The sequence below is a fragment of the Corvus kubaryi genome, unplaced genomic scaffold (genome assembly GCF_017639235.1).
Source record: "Corvus kubaryi isolate FWS band 111438036 unplaced genomic scaffold, C.kubaryi_AGA036_p1.0 37398, whole genome shotgun sequence".
NCBI classification, from domain to species: Eukaryota; Metazoa; Chordata; class Aves; order Passeriformes; family Corvidae; genus Corvus; species Corvus kubaryi.
Genome location: NW_024581137.1, coordinates 36,078,219 through 36,090,423, shown reverse-complemented (window position 1 = coordinate 36,090,423; position 12,205 = coordinate 36,078,219). Strand labels below are relative to the sequence as shown.

The following is a 12,205-nucleotide window of genomic DNA, read 5'->3' as shown; positions in this document are numbered from 1 at the left end:
AGACCACCATACTGTTCCCTGGTTCCACTTGTACTGTGTCTTCTAGCTTTCCCCAGCCAGAACCATTGGTGAAATATGGCATCAAATCATGTTCTTTTCCAGTGATCCAATCTAAATCTTGAGCCTATGCAGAAAGTGGAGAGTGGTGTTGCCCACCATACTTTTACACAGGCTCTAAGCTTCACAGGAAACCAGTTGCAGCCCTGGCATGGCAGGACGCAGCAAAGCTGGAGCTGGTGGAGTTGTGATCATAAAACTCTTATCTGCCTTATACTGAGCCAGAGCAGGAAACCTGTAACCTCTGCTACCCTTCCTTAGTCTTCAGTGTTCTGCCTGTGGTCTGCGTTGGTGCTGGCAGTAGTTGCCAGTGTGCAAAGATTTTTTTACTCCCCATGTGTTATATGGTAGCAGCTCTCTGTTTATTCATTTCTAAAGAATCTCTTAATGCTCTAGGGCTTGATTCTGGAAGTGCTAAGCTTCTACTGAAGGTATTCCTCATTCCACAAGCTCAGGCCCTGCCCTGGAGAATGTGTCATCAGCTTTGCCTACAAAGCCAAACTTGAAACCAGAAAATGTAGTATTGTTACTGGGAAATTGTAGCATAATCCTAAGAGAAGTGTGATACTTACCTCCTTTAGAAATTGTCCTCAGGTCCACTGATAGAAAGGAAAAGTTCTGTGTAATGAATTTAATTGCAGTTACTCTCAAATCTGAGCAGTTTGGTAACTACTGGAAAAGCATCCATCCAGAGACTTTTCTATCCCTATAATTTTGTTACCTGTCTCAGATGTCCCTGCTGCTTATGCCAGTCCCTGGAGCTCCAGTAATTTGGGCTTAGCCTGAAATCAGGCCAGCTATTCTGGATCTGGGCAGATGTGGCTTCCAAATTGCAAGCCTGCTTTTCACAGCTGAAGTGTAGGTGGAAGTGGGGGCAAATGCAAGCTCAGTGCTGGAAGGAGCTTTGGGAGTTTAGTTGCTTCTTTCTAAGAAGGAGCTCCCAAAAGGACATCCCTAAAAAGTGCTCATGAAGGAAGAGAAAACTGGAATTTGGGGAATATTATCAGTGGTGTTTCGTCACTGAACAGTTGTGAATCTCTGCATGTTCTGAACATTGCTTTTCTTTTTCATCTTTTTAAGGTAAACCAAATGCATCAGCTCAAATGTATTCCCTGAAACAAGATTTATTGGCACTTCAGCCAAGCTTCTAGACCCTGGGGGAAGTGGGACTTTCATGTGGAATAGACAGTCCACACAAATGCCAGATGCATTTAGGAAACAACCCAAGAAGGACTCTAGAGGTGGTAGACCAAGCTCCAAGAGGGCCCAAGATGCTTAAGAACAGGCTTTTGTTAATCCAATTCAGGTATCCTGGTGCTTAAAGAAAGAAGAAGAGCTCTCAAGAATCATGACAGGAACCCTGGAAATTACAGAAGACATTGCATAGACATTAGGGTGTTTTGTTGAAAGCCACAATTAAAATGTTATGCTTGAAACTGCAGTTCAAAACTGATGCCTTGTTTTTGTCCTGCTTTTGAAATGAGGGCTAGACTAGATTCACTGGCACCTGCATCCAGTTTGATTTAAATAGTTTTAGGACATGCTAATACGAACCAGTTCCATGCTCAATGAATATTTCAGCATTCTTTCTTTTAAGGGATGAAATTCGTTCACATCTGACTGTCTTCCCGCAACTGCATTTTAAAAATGTATCAGGTCTGTAATTCCAGTCTTGGAGAACTTAACAAATATATTTTCAGAATTTCTCAAAAAGTCTCACTTTATTACTTGGCATAGAATTCTACTTGGAGATTTAATAAGAGTTAAATATGCTAATTATAAAATCTTTTCAGTGGCTTCAGTTCATCCAGTTCATCTAGCCTTCATTCAGCCTTCACGTGGCTCTTCTTGCAGTTATTGGATGCTTTGTTTTCCTGTCCCACATTCTCAGCCTGCCTCCTGTTTTGTATAAACCTCAAAAACATCAGGACACCTTCGTGCAGGTCCAGCCATTGCTTTGAGCTTCTACATCAACAGAGTGAAAGACAACATAAGTGAAGCTATTGATAGTGTTTATTTTTATATTTGAGAGTTTTTAATTATCTGCCTAGTAAAAGAAATACACTGAAATAAAGGTGAATACATTTAAACACAGCGCATCAAGAAGCTCCATACCATAGTTATGTTTGCAGAAATGTTTGTGATTTGCCTCAGGGTACCCCCAACAACTCTTGGGAAGGAAACCTAAGGAGACCTTTTCAGAAACTAGTTGCAAGCATTGTTGTGGAGGAGATCTCTAGGGAAAAGGGGCAAAAAGGAAAGGGGGCAAAAAAAGCTTGTAAACTCCTGAAACTCTGCCAGCATTTTTAGCAACCTTCCTTTGCATTCAGGAGGTGTGACCAACTTTAGAAGAGAGGACTCTGTGTTTACGGCTGTCTATAATTTCCAAGGAGAATGTCAGTGCTAATGGCACCTCTGAAGATGAGCTCTTGGGGCACAGACACATGAATATGGATTAATATATCTCACTTAGGCAACCACTCTGAAAACATTGGTGTTTTAAGTTCATTTTCCTGAGGTACCAGTTCTAAACATGCTTTGGAAGTCTGCCCTTTGCTCTGAGCTGGCATCTTCATAACTGGCTTTGGACTAACCTATCTTTTACCAAGTAAAAAAAAAAAAATTAAAATGCAATTCATGAGGCTTATTATAATTTATATTGTTTCCTTACAGGATTAAATTTACCAGGTTGGAGGAGGGAAACAAAAACCTAATGAGGAGGCTGACACCAGGAAGGAACCACGGCCTGTTTCCTTTCTTTCTCTATGGTGGATTTCATTCAAAAGAAAATTGAAGCTGGCAAGACCCTGTTTTTCCCTGCAATTTATTTAAAACCTTGCACGCATTTGGATACCTAGTGATTTCAGAGAACTATGTGAAGATTAAGCTTTTGCTTACTGATACATGGCATGTACTCTTTCAGTCTTTTGTGTTTGATTTTGTTTGATTTTCCACTGCAGCGCTGCATCTTTATAAGGATTTTTATGCTTTCACCAGCAATGTCTTAAATACTTTCAGTCAACACATTTAGTGTTCACACTTTTTCAGTAACAACTGTACAAAAAGAGCCAACAGTGGCATAAAGGACTGTGTGTTTTCTTTGAGGGTTGTGCATAGTGTGCAACCAACAGGAAGACTATTTCTTCCCAAGGCAAACCCAACTTGTCTGATAGGCTGAAAATTACAGCACCTTGCCACTCTTCCTCAAGTGTTGTTGGGTTCTTTCTTTTTTCATTATCCCCTCAGACCATTCATATGCATTTAAAAACATGGCAATAATTGCATGTTTACTTCAGTACTCTAAATTTGGTTACTATGCTTAGGCTATGTAGCATGCCAGTTTTCAAAATAGGCCTGTGAGAAGGACAAAGCAAAAATTATGAGACATATGCAGCTGACAGATATACAGTGAATTCCTTATGGTTTTACTCCCTTCAAGAACATATCTTTCTTTTATGGGTCTTGGCTAACATCTCTATGTTTTTCCTCACACTAGTTACCTTTTGGAGTATTTTCTTGAAAACAGAGATGATGAAAATGTTCTGGTTAATTCAAGGCAGATACTGAGGTACAGAAATACTGAGGTACAGAAAAACTTCAACTGAATGAGCCATTAAATCTAGCTGTGTTACTTTGACACGTACAAAGCAAGGTGGAGAATTCTCCTCATCCCAGACTGTTTGCTGTTCCACACCAAAGCACCTTTCAAGTTATTTTCCATAGGTATTCTGAGCTGGCTGGAAGGCACTACATGATCCTTAGTCTTTAGATAACTTTTCTGAATGAATCATTCAAATGCAAACTTTGCAAGAAATTAAGTTGTGTGTGTGATTTTAGAGAAGGAAGCCCCTGCTACATTTTGGCTGGGGAGAGCATTGTGTTCAGGGGTGTGAAAAAACCGCCCTGACTGTTTACAATGCTTTGCATTCAGAGACGGCAGGGTATGGTGCAAAAATCACTGCTGAGTTATAGTCCTGCTCGAACAGAAACACTTGCTAGGCAATATTATTCTACACATAATTTTCACATCCTTTGCTTGCTGGATGCATTGAATTACATTTTAAGGAAGTCTGGTAACGCTTTGGTTAGCTTTCAGTGTTTAAAAGAAGGGGGAAAGGATTTGTGCTACTGCCATCTTATTAAACTCCAGCAGTGTTTAATAAGAAAAAGACACCCAATAAGGCAAATCCTTGAATGAACAAGTAGCTACAAAAGGTCTCTTAATGACCTAGGACAGGAGTCTACACTTTCAAAGAACTGAACCGTGGAAATATTCTCAATATTTGCACAGCCATTAAAAGACAGTTTTCCCCAATGACATCTCTGTTTCAGGATCTGCTAAAAGCCATCTGAAAGCCACTTTCAGTCACAATCCTATTTAGAACTTACTACAATTTTTCCCCTGTGTTTATTGGGGAAAAAGTGACCACTGAACTTTTGAATTTATCACACACTGAAACTGCCTTAGATGTGGTTTGTTTGGGTTTCATGTTTTTTTTTTTTTTGTAAGAGAAAAGTCTTTTATACATTATCTTTGCTACTTAAATTGTGTGCAGTTTGATGATTAAAATTAGCTATTTTTAGAAAAAAAAACTTGCTGCAAAATCTGAAGAATTTTTGAAAATGTAACAAAGATTTTGATTAGGAATATAAGGGTAGTTTCATAGATGCTTCTACTTGACAGCTTAAATTTGAAGGCAAGCAATTACACTGCTCAACTAACCATCTGAAGGTTTAATATAGAAGAGTAATTCCCCAACTGTTCCCACTAGCCTAGCATATTACTATCCATAGTGACTCACATACAGTGTTTGCTTCTATGTGTGTGCATGTGTGTGAACACACGTGCACCTGAGAGCATCCTCTCTGCCCCATTCCCACTTTTAAGCAACCACTGAAATAAAGTTGGTCCAAAAATTTTCAGTTAATTGCCTGAAGGAAAGTTCATAAATATCTGGGTTTCTAAATAGCAACTTAATCTTCAGCAGTAATGAAGTTATCTCACCTAGTGATCATTAAGGAGTGACCAGGGTCTCTTAACTTCTGCACCTGCTTTCTGGGCATCCCAATTCCCTGTGGTGACTTGGTTTTGCTGCTCTCCCATGGAGGCTCTGGGCCCTGGGGATGTTCTCCCACCACCAAGGCGACCTAGGCTAAGCAGGATGGTGCTTTTCACATGAGCACTGCAAATTAATCTTCTGGAACATGAAATCTGCTGGGAAATATCAAGGTTTTTTGAGATAGTAGAAGTTCCTTTGCCCAGGGAATTGACAGTTGACAATACAGCCTTATTTCCCTCTTCCCCCTTCCAGCAGAGCCCTGACCTGCATGGTTAGCCCAATGGAGACCCATCAGTAAGGACCCCCAGACAGCTGCCCACCTCTCCAGCTGTTTTCACCACAGCTCTTCTCAGTGTTGCAGAATGGACTGCTTAAACCCTATCAATGCTCTTGAGACAGCTTCAGCAAATATCAGTAGTGCTTCTCTCTTTTTCTCTCATCCTTCTGAAATCAGTTCCCCAAAGAATATTCAAAGAGACAAGAAGTACCCCAGCCTTCCAGATGTGCTGTGGGTGCCTGGAATGTGATGTTTCACATTGTCAACAGTCAAAAGTTGGCTTCAGTGACCAGTAGTCTCTGGGGCACAGCCCTGGAGAAACCATGGGACTTGCTCAGTCAGTAGCAAGCAGCAGCTTCACTTGTATTTTCCTACCACTTGGTTAAGACCCAGTAGGTCTTTCCTGGTGATACTTGAGAGGATGTGACTTTGCTGTGAGATAGGAGAGCAGCAACAGGGCAGCAGGTATAGCAGGCAGATAGAAGCAGGGAGGGCATGTTCTAACTCTCTATGGGATCTAATATTAAGTGAATGGGGAAGGGAAGATGGTGATAGATATGGTCTGCATGATACAGAGAGTCCTTACAAACTCAAGTTCACAGAACCTAATTTTACAAGTCAACCAGCTGGAGATGGCTCAGTCCTCTCTCCCGCTGGGTTCAGATCAGCTCTAATCCACACCCAGCAGGTACCACCCCACACAGGACACTCCAATAGTTCTGACATTACATTACTGTATGGTGTCCTAGATCAGTTGGGTCCTTTTAATTCTCAGTCTTATTTTTAATCAGAACCATGGCTTAGGACAAGTCATCAGTACAACGGTGAAAATTCAATCTGCAGTAGACAGAGGCACAGGGGGTTTTGCTTTCTCTTTGGCGTGTAGGGGTTCTGCACTTAAGGCTCCTGGGAAGAGAAGGTAAGATAAATAAATAAATACCCTGTGGGTTGATGGGTTATGTACACCCCTGTGTCAGTGCACGCAACCAAACGTGTAGTCAATGCTCTGATATGCTCATATACAAAATATTCATCTGTGAATATTACTGGTTATATAATCTTTGTTATATAAAAGGTTTAGGCTGTACAGACTGGGGAGTAAAATGCAGATACCCCATATAACCAGAATCAGGTTGCGTTACTGAGCATAACAATACTCTCCCCTACCAGCATTTAGGTGGAGTGACTGTATGTTACTGCCTTGCATTTTTCACATAAGCAAAAAATCTAAAAGTAAAGGATGCACTAATAATTCCCATCCCCCAAAATGCATTTCAATGGTGCTGCATACAAAATTCCTGCTTGCCAGCTTCCATGCGGATTTTTGTATGGTGCACTGAGAGGTGTTCTTTTTTTAACAAATAAAAAAGGGGAGGGCTGGTACATGAAAACAATGTTAATGTAATTAAATATATATACTTCAGAAGAACAGCATAGTAAGCAGTACAGTAAAATAAATGTCGCATTATTTGTTACACCTTGTAATTTGTCTGTATTATGAAAGATGTAATGGTTTGTCAGCTGTAACTGTTGTTTTCTTGTAACATCATATTGAATAAAGTGTAGCAGAATCTCTTCTCCTTTGTGTATGTGATCTAGACCTAACTCAAGGAATAAAGCCTTTCTTTTCCTTTTTGTTCTCCAAAAACCGAACAAGGAAATGGTTGTAAACAAGAGATTTTTAAGGAATGAAAAGTACTTGGAAGCAGGCAGGCACTGGACAGCAATGAGTTGAAAAGATTAGGCACTGATTCAGTCAAACATGAGCTTCATCAAAACTACAAGGCAGTGCTGACTACACAGGGCAAGATTCTTTGCATTTCTGTCTGTAAGAGTAAGTTAATGATTTGATGTCTCTTTCCATTTTGTTATATATGTGACAAGGCACCTCTTTACAGCATACTGGAACTTAACTGAAGTAGTAGAAAAGCCAGTATTCTGAAAAAAAAACCCAACAGGTCTGATTTAAATATATCATTGTATGAAGGATGAAGTCTGGCTTATTGCAACTTCTCTTGAAATAGAAAACTGGTAATTCTGGTAGAAAATCAGGCAAAACAAACAGTATGCATTTTTCACAACTTTGATATGGAAGCGTGATTTATCCTTATTCATACTTGATTATTTATTTCAATCAGTGAACATATGCTGCCTTGATTCTTTGTCTATTTGTGCATCATAGCATTAGATAAGCAAGTGCTTGTTCACACTATATATTATCAATATATGTGTTCAGTGTTTTCTCCTCCTTTCCATTGCTTTTTTGGTAACAACTTCTTGCTAGGACCTATTTTTAGACAATGAATGCTAAATCAATACAGAGCTTTCATAGACTTTGTTAGAATATTTGCCTGAAATGTCAGAATATGCTGTTTTAGCAAACACAAGAGTCTATAGGAGTCATTTTGATCTCGGATGGGGGATGGCTGGAGAGCAAGTGCTTGTACTGTGTAGGCTAATGGGGCAGCAGCCCTAGCCTAGAATATGAATATAGAAGGCCTGGATTATAGTCTTGGCTCCAGCTAATTAGAAATATTTGAAGATAAAAGGGTCTTCCTTGGAGCTAGCACAATATAAGCTTGAACGTGGGTCTTCAGTGTCTCAGGTTTTATCCAGTAGAACAATGTTCTGGCCCAGTTCTGATCGCAGAGCACTTCAGGAGAAGAATCCTCATTTTTCAGTCTAGAAAGTTGCTGCAGAATGACATCAGCTGCACCCAGAGGGCATTGCACAAAAACAAACTAAGAAAACACATGCATGTTCATCTATTTATATTTTACCCCCAGTTCTCACTGGCTAGGGCAGGTTTAGGAAGGTGTTGGCTTTTTATAGTCTAGATGAATAATATGTATTCCTGACTCACTACCTGTATGGCAACTTTAACCTACAAATCCCTCTGATACAAATGAGGACCAAGAATTATTACCTAAAAAGGTTTGTATGTTTGAACACAGGGTACCAGGAAGCATGTTCAGAGTCAGCCTTTAATTATGTAGTATAATCCTTAGAACCGTCTCCTGACCCCCTTGGCTGCAGTCCTAGCCTGTTTAGCCCCAAGGTTTTCTTCCTAAGCTAGCCTGGCTGCTACAGCAAAGCAAGAGATGCATTTAGCCAGAACAGCAGCCACCCCTCCCCCGAGAATAGAAAAACCAGAGGGAAGGTGTTGGAGCAACCCTGTGCCACTGGGTTAACACATACAGTTACCCAATAATGCCTCTCCTTGTAAACCTCTGCAAAGTAAACCCTACAGCAGCGGAAGGGCTTGCTGCTACCAGTGGGGGGTGGTGTTATGGACACTAGATTTGAGAGGCTTATATAGCTCATGGTCCAGGGGATAAAGGGATACAAATCAGAGAGGAAAAAAAAAAAAAAAACAACTGAAGAGATTTTAAAGAAAAAATCCAGGGCCAAGTATTTACTGTTCATTTCCCTTGTGAGTGGTGTTATATATTGTCTGCGGTGACTCATGCTGAGAGAGAGCCAGGCACAATAATAGCTGAGAGCAGTCCTACAGCCCCTTCGTTATTGCTTCTGCCAGCTGATACAGAGTTGGGCAAAAGAATGTGATTCCAGAAATGTTCCTTTTTTTTTCCTTTTCTCTTGTTTCCCAAAGGACCCAGTAGTGATTGCTGGGGCTGTACTACCTTGAAAGAACTGCTAAATTAAAATCAACCATTTTAAAATTAATTTTTCAAGGACCCATATGATGATTCACATAAAAGACGTAACAGCTCTAAGTGCTATACCAGATACTGCAGCTCTGTATATCCCAGTAAAGTCTTGAAGCCTAAGGAGATTTATGATATCATAGAAACATTTCAACCTCACTTTTCAACTGGAATTAGGACTATAGTGTAGGTGTCACAAGGGTAGGTGTTAATCTTACAATCCAGCTAATTATAAATTTGTCCCCAGCTTTCACCTGAGGAGCTCAGAGATATTCATGCATCAAAGAAATGAGCTGTATACACAGCTCTGGAATATACCACACAGATGTAAAGATCCCTATTTTTGTAGAAGAAAAAAAAAAAACAAACATGCCCCAAAACCCAAAGTACAGATTCAGTTTTTTATTTTCAAAACTTTGCATGAGCAAAAACACCTGAGAGAGAATTTCACCTGGTTTTCAGTGAAGACTGAACATTTAAGATACTTTTTAGAACAGTTTCTCCCAACAACAAAGTGTAACTTCTGTGTTCAAAACAAGCCACATTTTACAGTGCAGACAGCTCCAAAGACATGCCAGAGTGTTGTGCTCTAACAGGATTGCGAAGAGTTGTTAATTGACCAAATGCCTGGCATCATGTCAGTGTGGAGCAGGAGAAATTGCATGTACCATCATTCACTGGGAAATACTGTAAACATGAACCGCCACTTAGCTGCATCAGGAAACACAACTTTCAGAGACCATCTCAGATGTTCTTCTATAATCTTAATTTTTTTCTGTAACACACTATATAGACAGCAAAGGAGAAGTGAGTTCCTGCACGGAAGGTTGTACTCTACAGCAACCCCACACAGGGTATTTTGGAACAAAACTGCCTCCTTGGTGGGAATGTGAATAATGGAAGAGCTGCACTTCTGGTCTCCCACATCCACTAGGTTCTCTCCAGAAATGCCTGTTTGCATCTGGGCAATGTACGTGTTTTCACTGCTGGCTGTTTAGCTTGCACTCATGCATGCAGAGTGACTAACCTGGAATAGCAGGAACCTGTAATTTTGGGAGAGCTCCTTTAGTGGTTAGAGATACCCCACTCTTCTGCCAGTCCAGAGGCAGCAGCGAGTGAGCTCTGTTTGGCAGAATGAGGATTTGCTGCTCCACAGCTTCAGCCGCTTTTCCAAGCTCTTTGGTTCTTGGATACATCTGTTGGTGCACCAGGACTGGAGGTGGAGGAAGCAGGAGAGAGAGCATGAGACAGATGCATGTGTAGTCTAGGGGCAAGATCATGAACCTGGCAGTAGTTAGGACATGGTCACAAGCAAGTTCTGGTGATGTAGAAAATTCCCTTGTTCTAGAAATTTCCAAAATGTTCACCTTACCGCGAGCTGGGCCTTTCTTTTATAACCCACACATGAGAAAGGGACATTTGGACATCCTTCCCCCAAGCACTTGCAGTTAAGATTTAGGATAACTAATTGATCAAAGGAAAGGGGAGATTCTCAGAGGGTTTCAGATGAGCCCTTACAAGTCCCTAAATATGAGGAACTGTACTATACATTCACCACCTATAATAACAGAGCTTTGAACACCCCAGTGTGTTTCTGCAGTGTTAGCTAGCAGGGCTCCCTATGACAGCGCTGTTGAAGTAAACAGTACCCAGTTTTTGGGAGAGGATGCTTGCAACAAACCCCAGTTTGGCAGCAGTGCCAGGTGGGCTGAAGGAGTCACCAGTTTAACTGGGGAAAGAAAGGAGCTAGGGCCCAGTAATAACATCTGCTCTTACTGAAGGCCTGATGACAGACTGGAGCTAAAGCAGCTTTACCCCCTGCTCCTCGTTAGTGCTGTGTCTAAAAAACACCAAACCATCGGTGGCTCACTCGGTGGGATCTCCCAGCCCCTTCCCACCATGGGGCCATGTTAGCTCTACAAGAACTTCATGGTGAGAAACCGCAGCACCCTTCCAAACACTGAGCCTGGTGATTCCCGCACCTGCAACTCAGGCTGCTGAGCTGCTTCGCACCGAAATGTTTTGACTGCAGGAATCTGTCTGGTAGGAGGGAGTGCCAGGAAGGAACAAGGAGCACATTCAGGTGCGCCGGCTGTGCTGACACCACCGAGGTGCCCTGTGTACGCACACAGGCTTTCGTTCCCCACAGGCGCCGCGGACACGACGGCTCAGGGGCCATGGGGAGGAGGGCCGGTGGCGGGGCAGGGCCGCTGCCCGAAGCGCTGTTCACGGGCAGTCCCACGGCGTCACCCTCCGTTCCGCCGGTGCCCGGTTCCGCCCGGCGGCCCAGAGAGCGCCGGGGGCCCCCACGTGCCGGGACCGCCCGCGCAGGGCGGGAAGCGCCGGGAACGGGGCCGGGAAGGGCCAGGCTGTGTCTGCGCCCGCTGGGAAACAGGGAACTCTGGCGCCAACGTGAGGGAAAAACAGCTCCGGAGTGTCCGCTGCGGAGCGGGAGGAGCGTTACATGCCGAGCTGGGCAGGGCGCGGCCGCCGCTGGGTTTGGCGCGGTAGAGCAGCCGTGCCGCCGTGAGAGGCGGGATCGGGGAGGGTCCGGCTTCTCACTGATACTTTCCGAAGGTTGTAGGAAATACTGCTGTGAAGGGGGGAGGGGAGGGGGAAAGATCTCCCCGCTCCCACCCACGGTTCCAGGCTGTCGGGCAAAGTGGGTGCGGTGTGCTAGGGCAAGCCGGGCCCTTCGCTCCCCTCACGGCGTCCCGGGCTGCCGCAGCCCGGCCCTCAGCACTGCTCCTTCCCGCCGGCATCCCGCCGTCCCTGGGGCCACGGGGGACCCAACCCCAACCTCGCCTCTTTCCCATAGCCATCCAAACGCTGTCACCTGCAGGGTTTCACAGAATTATAGAATGCCTGCGTTGGAAGGGGCCTTAGAGATCATCCCCTGGCCGTGGGCAGGGACACCTTCCACTAAACCAGGTGGCTCAAAGTCCCATCCAGCCTCTCCTTGAACATTTCCAGGGATGGAGCAGCCACAACTTTTCTGGGCAGCCTGTTCCACCATCTTAGCACATCTGAAGGCACTTTGCTACATCCATCAGTTCATGTGCAACACCTTCAGTGTTGTTTACTGTATTGCCTTAGATCCCTGACCTGCCCTCAGGTGGATCCATGCAGCAGCTGGTGCAGCA

General features: G+C 43.3%; 1 protein-coding gene across 4 annotated transcripts in view; it reads left to right on the top strand.

The window, feature by feature from the left end:
• CDK14 (cyclin dependent kinase 14) overlaps nt 1-6,971 on the top strand; it is a 331,737-nt gene extending 324,766 nt beyond the window's left edge. For all 4 annotated transcript variants that reach the window (XM_042044158.1, XM_042044163.1, XM_042044164.1 and 1 more), the window contains one exon: nt 2,731-6,971. The gene's annotated coding sequence lies outside the window, so the exon portion shown is untranslated. The remainder of the gene's footprint in view (nt 1-2,730) is intronic.
• Nucleotides 6,972-12,205: the final 5,234 nt, after the last annotated feature.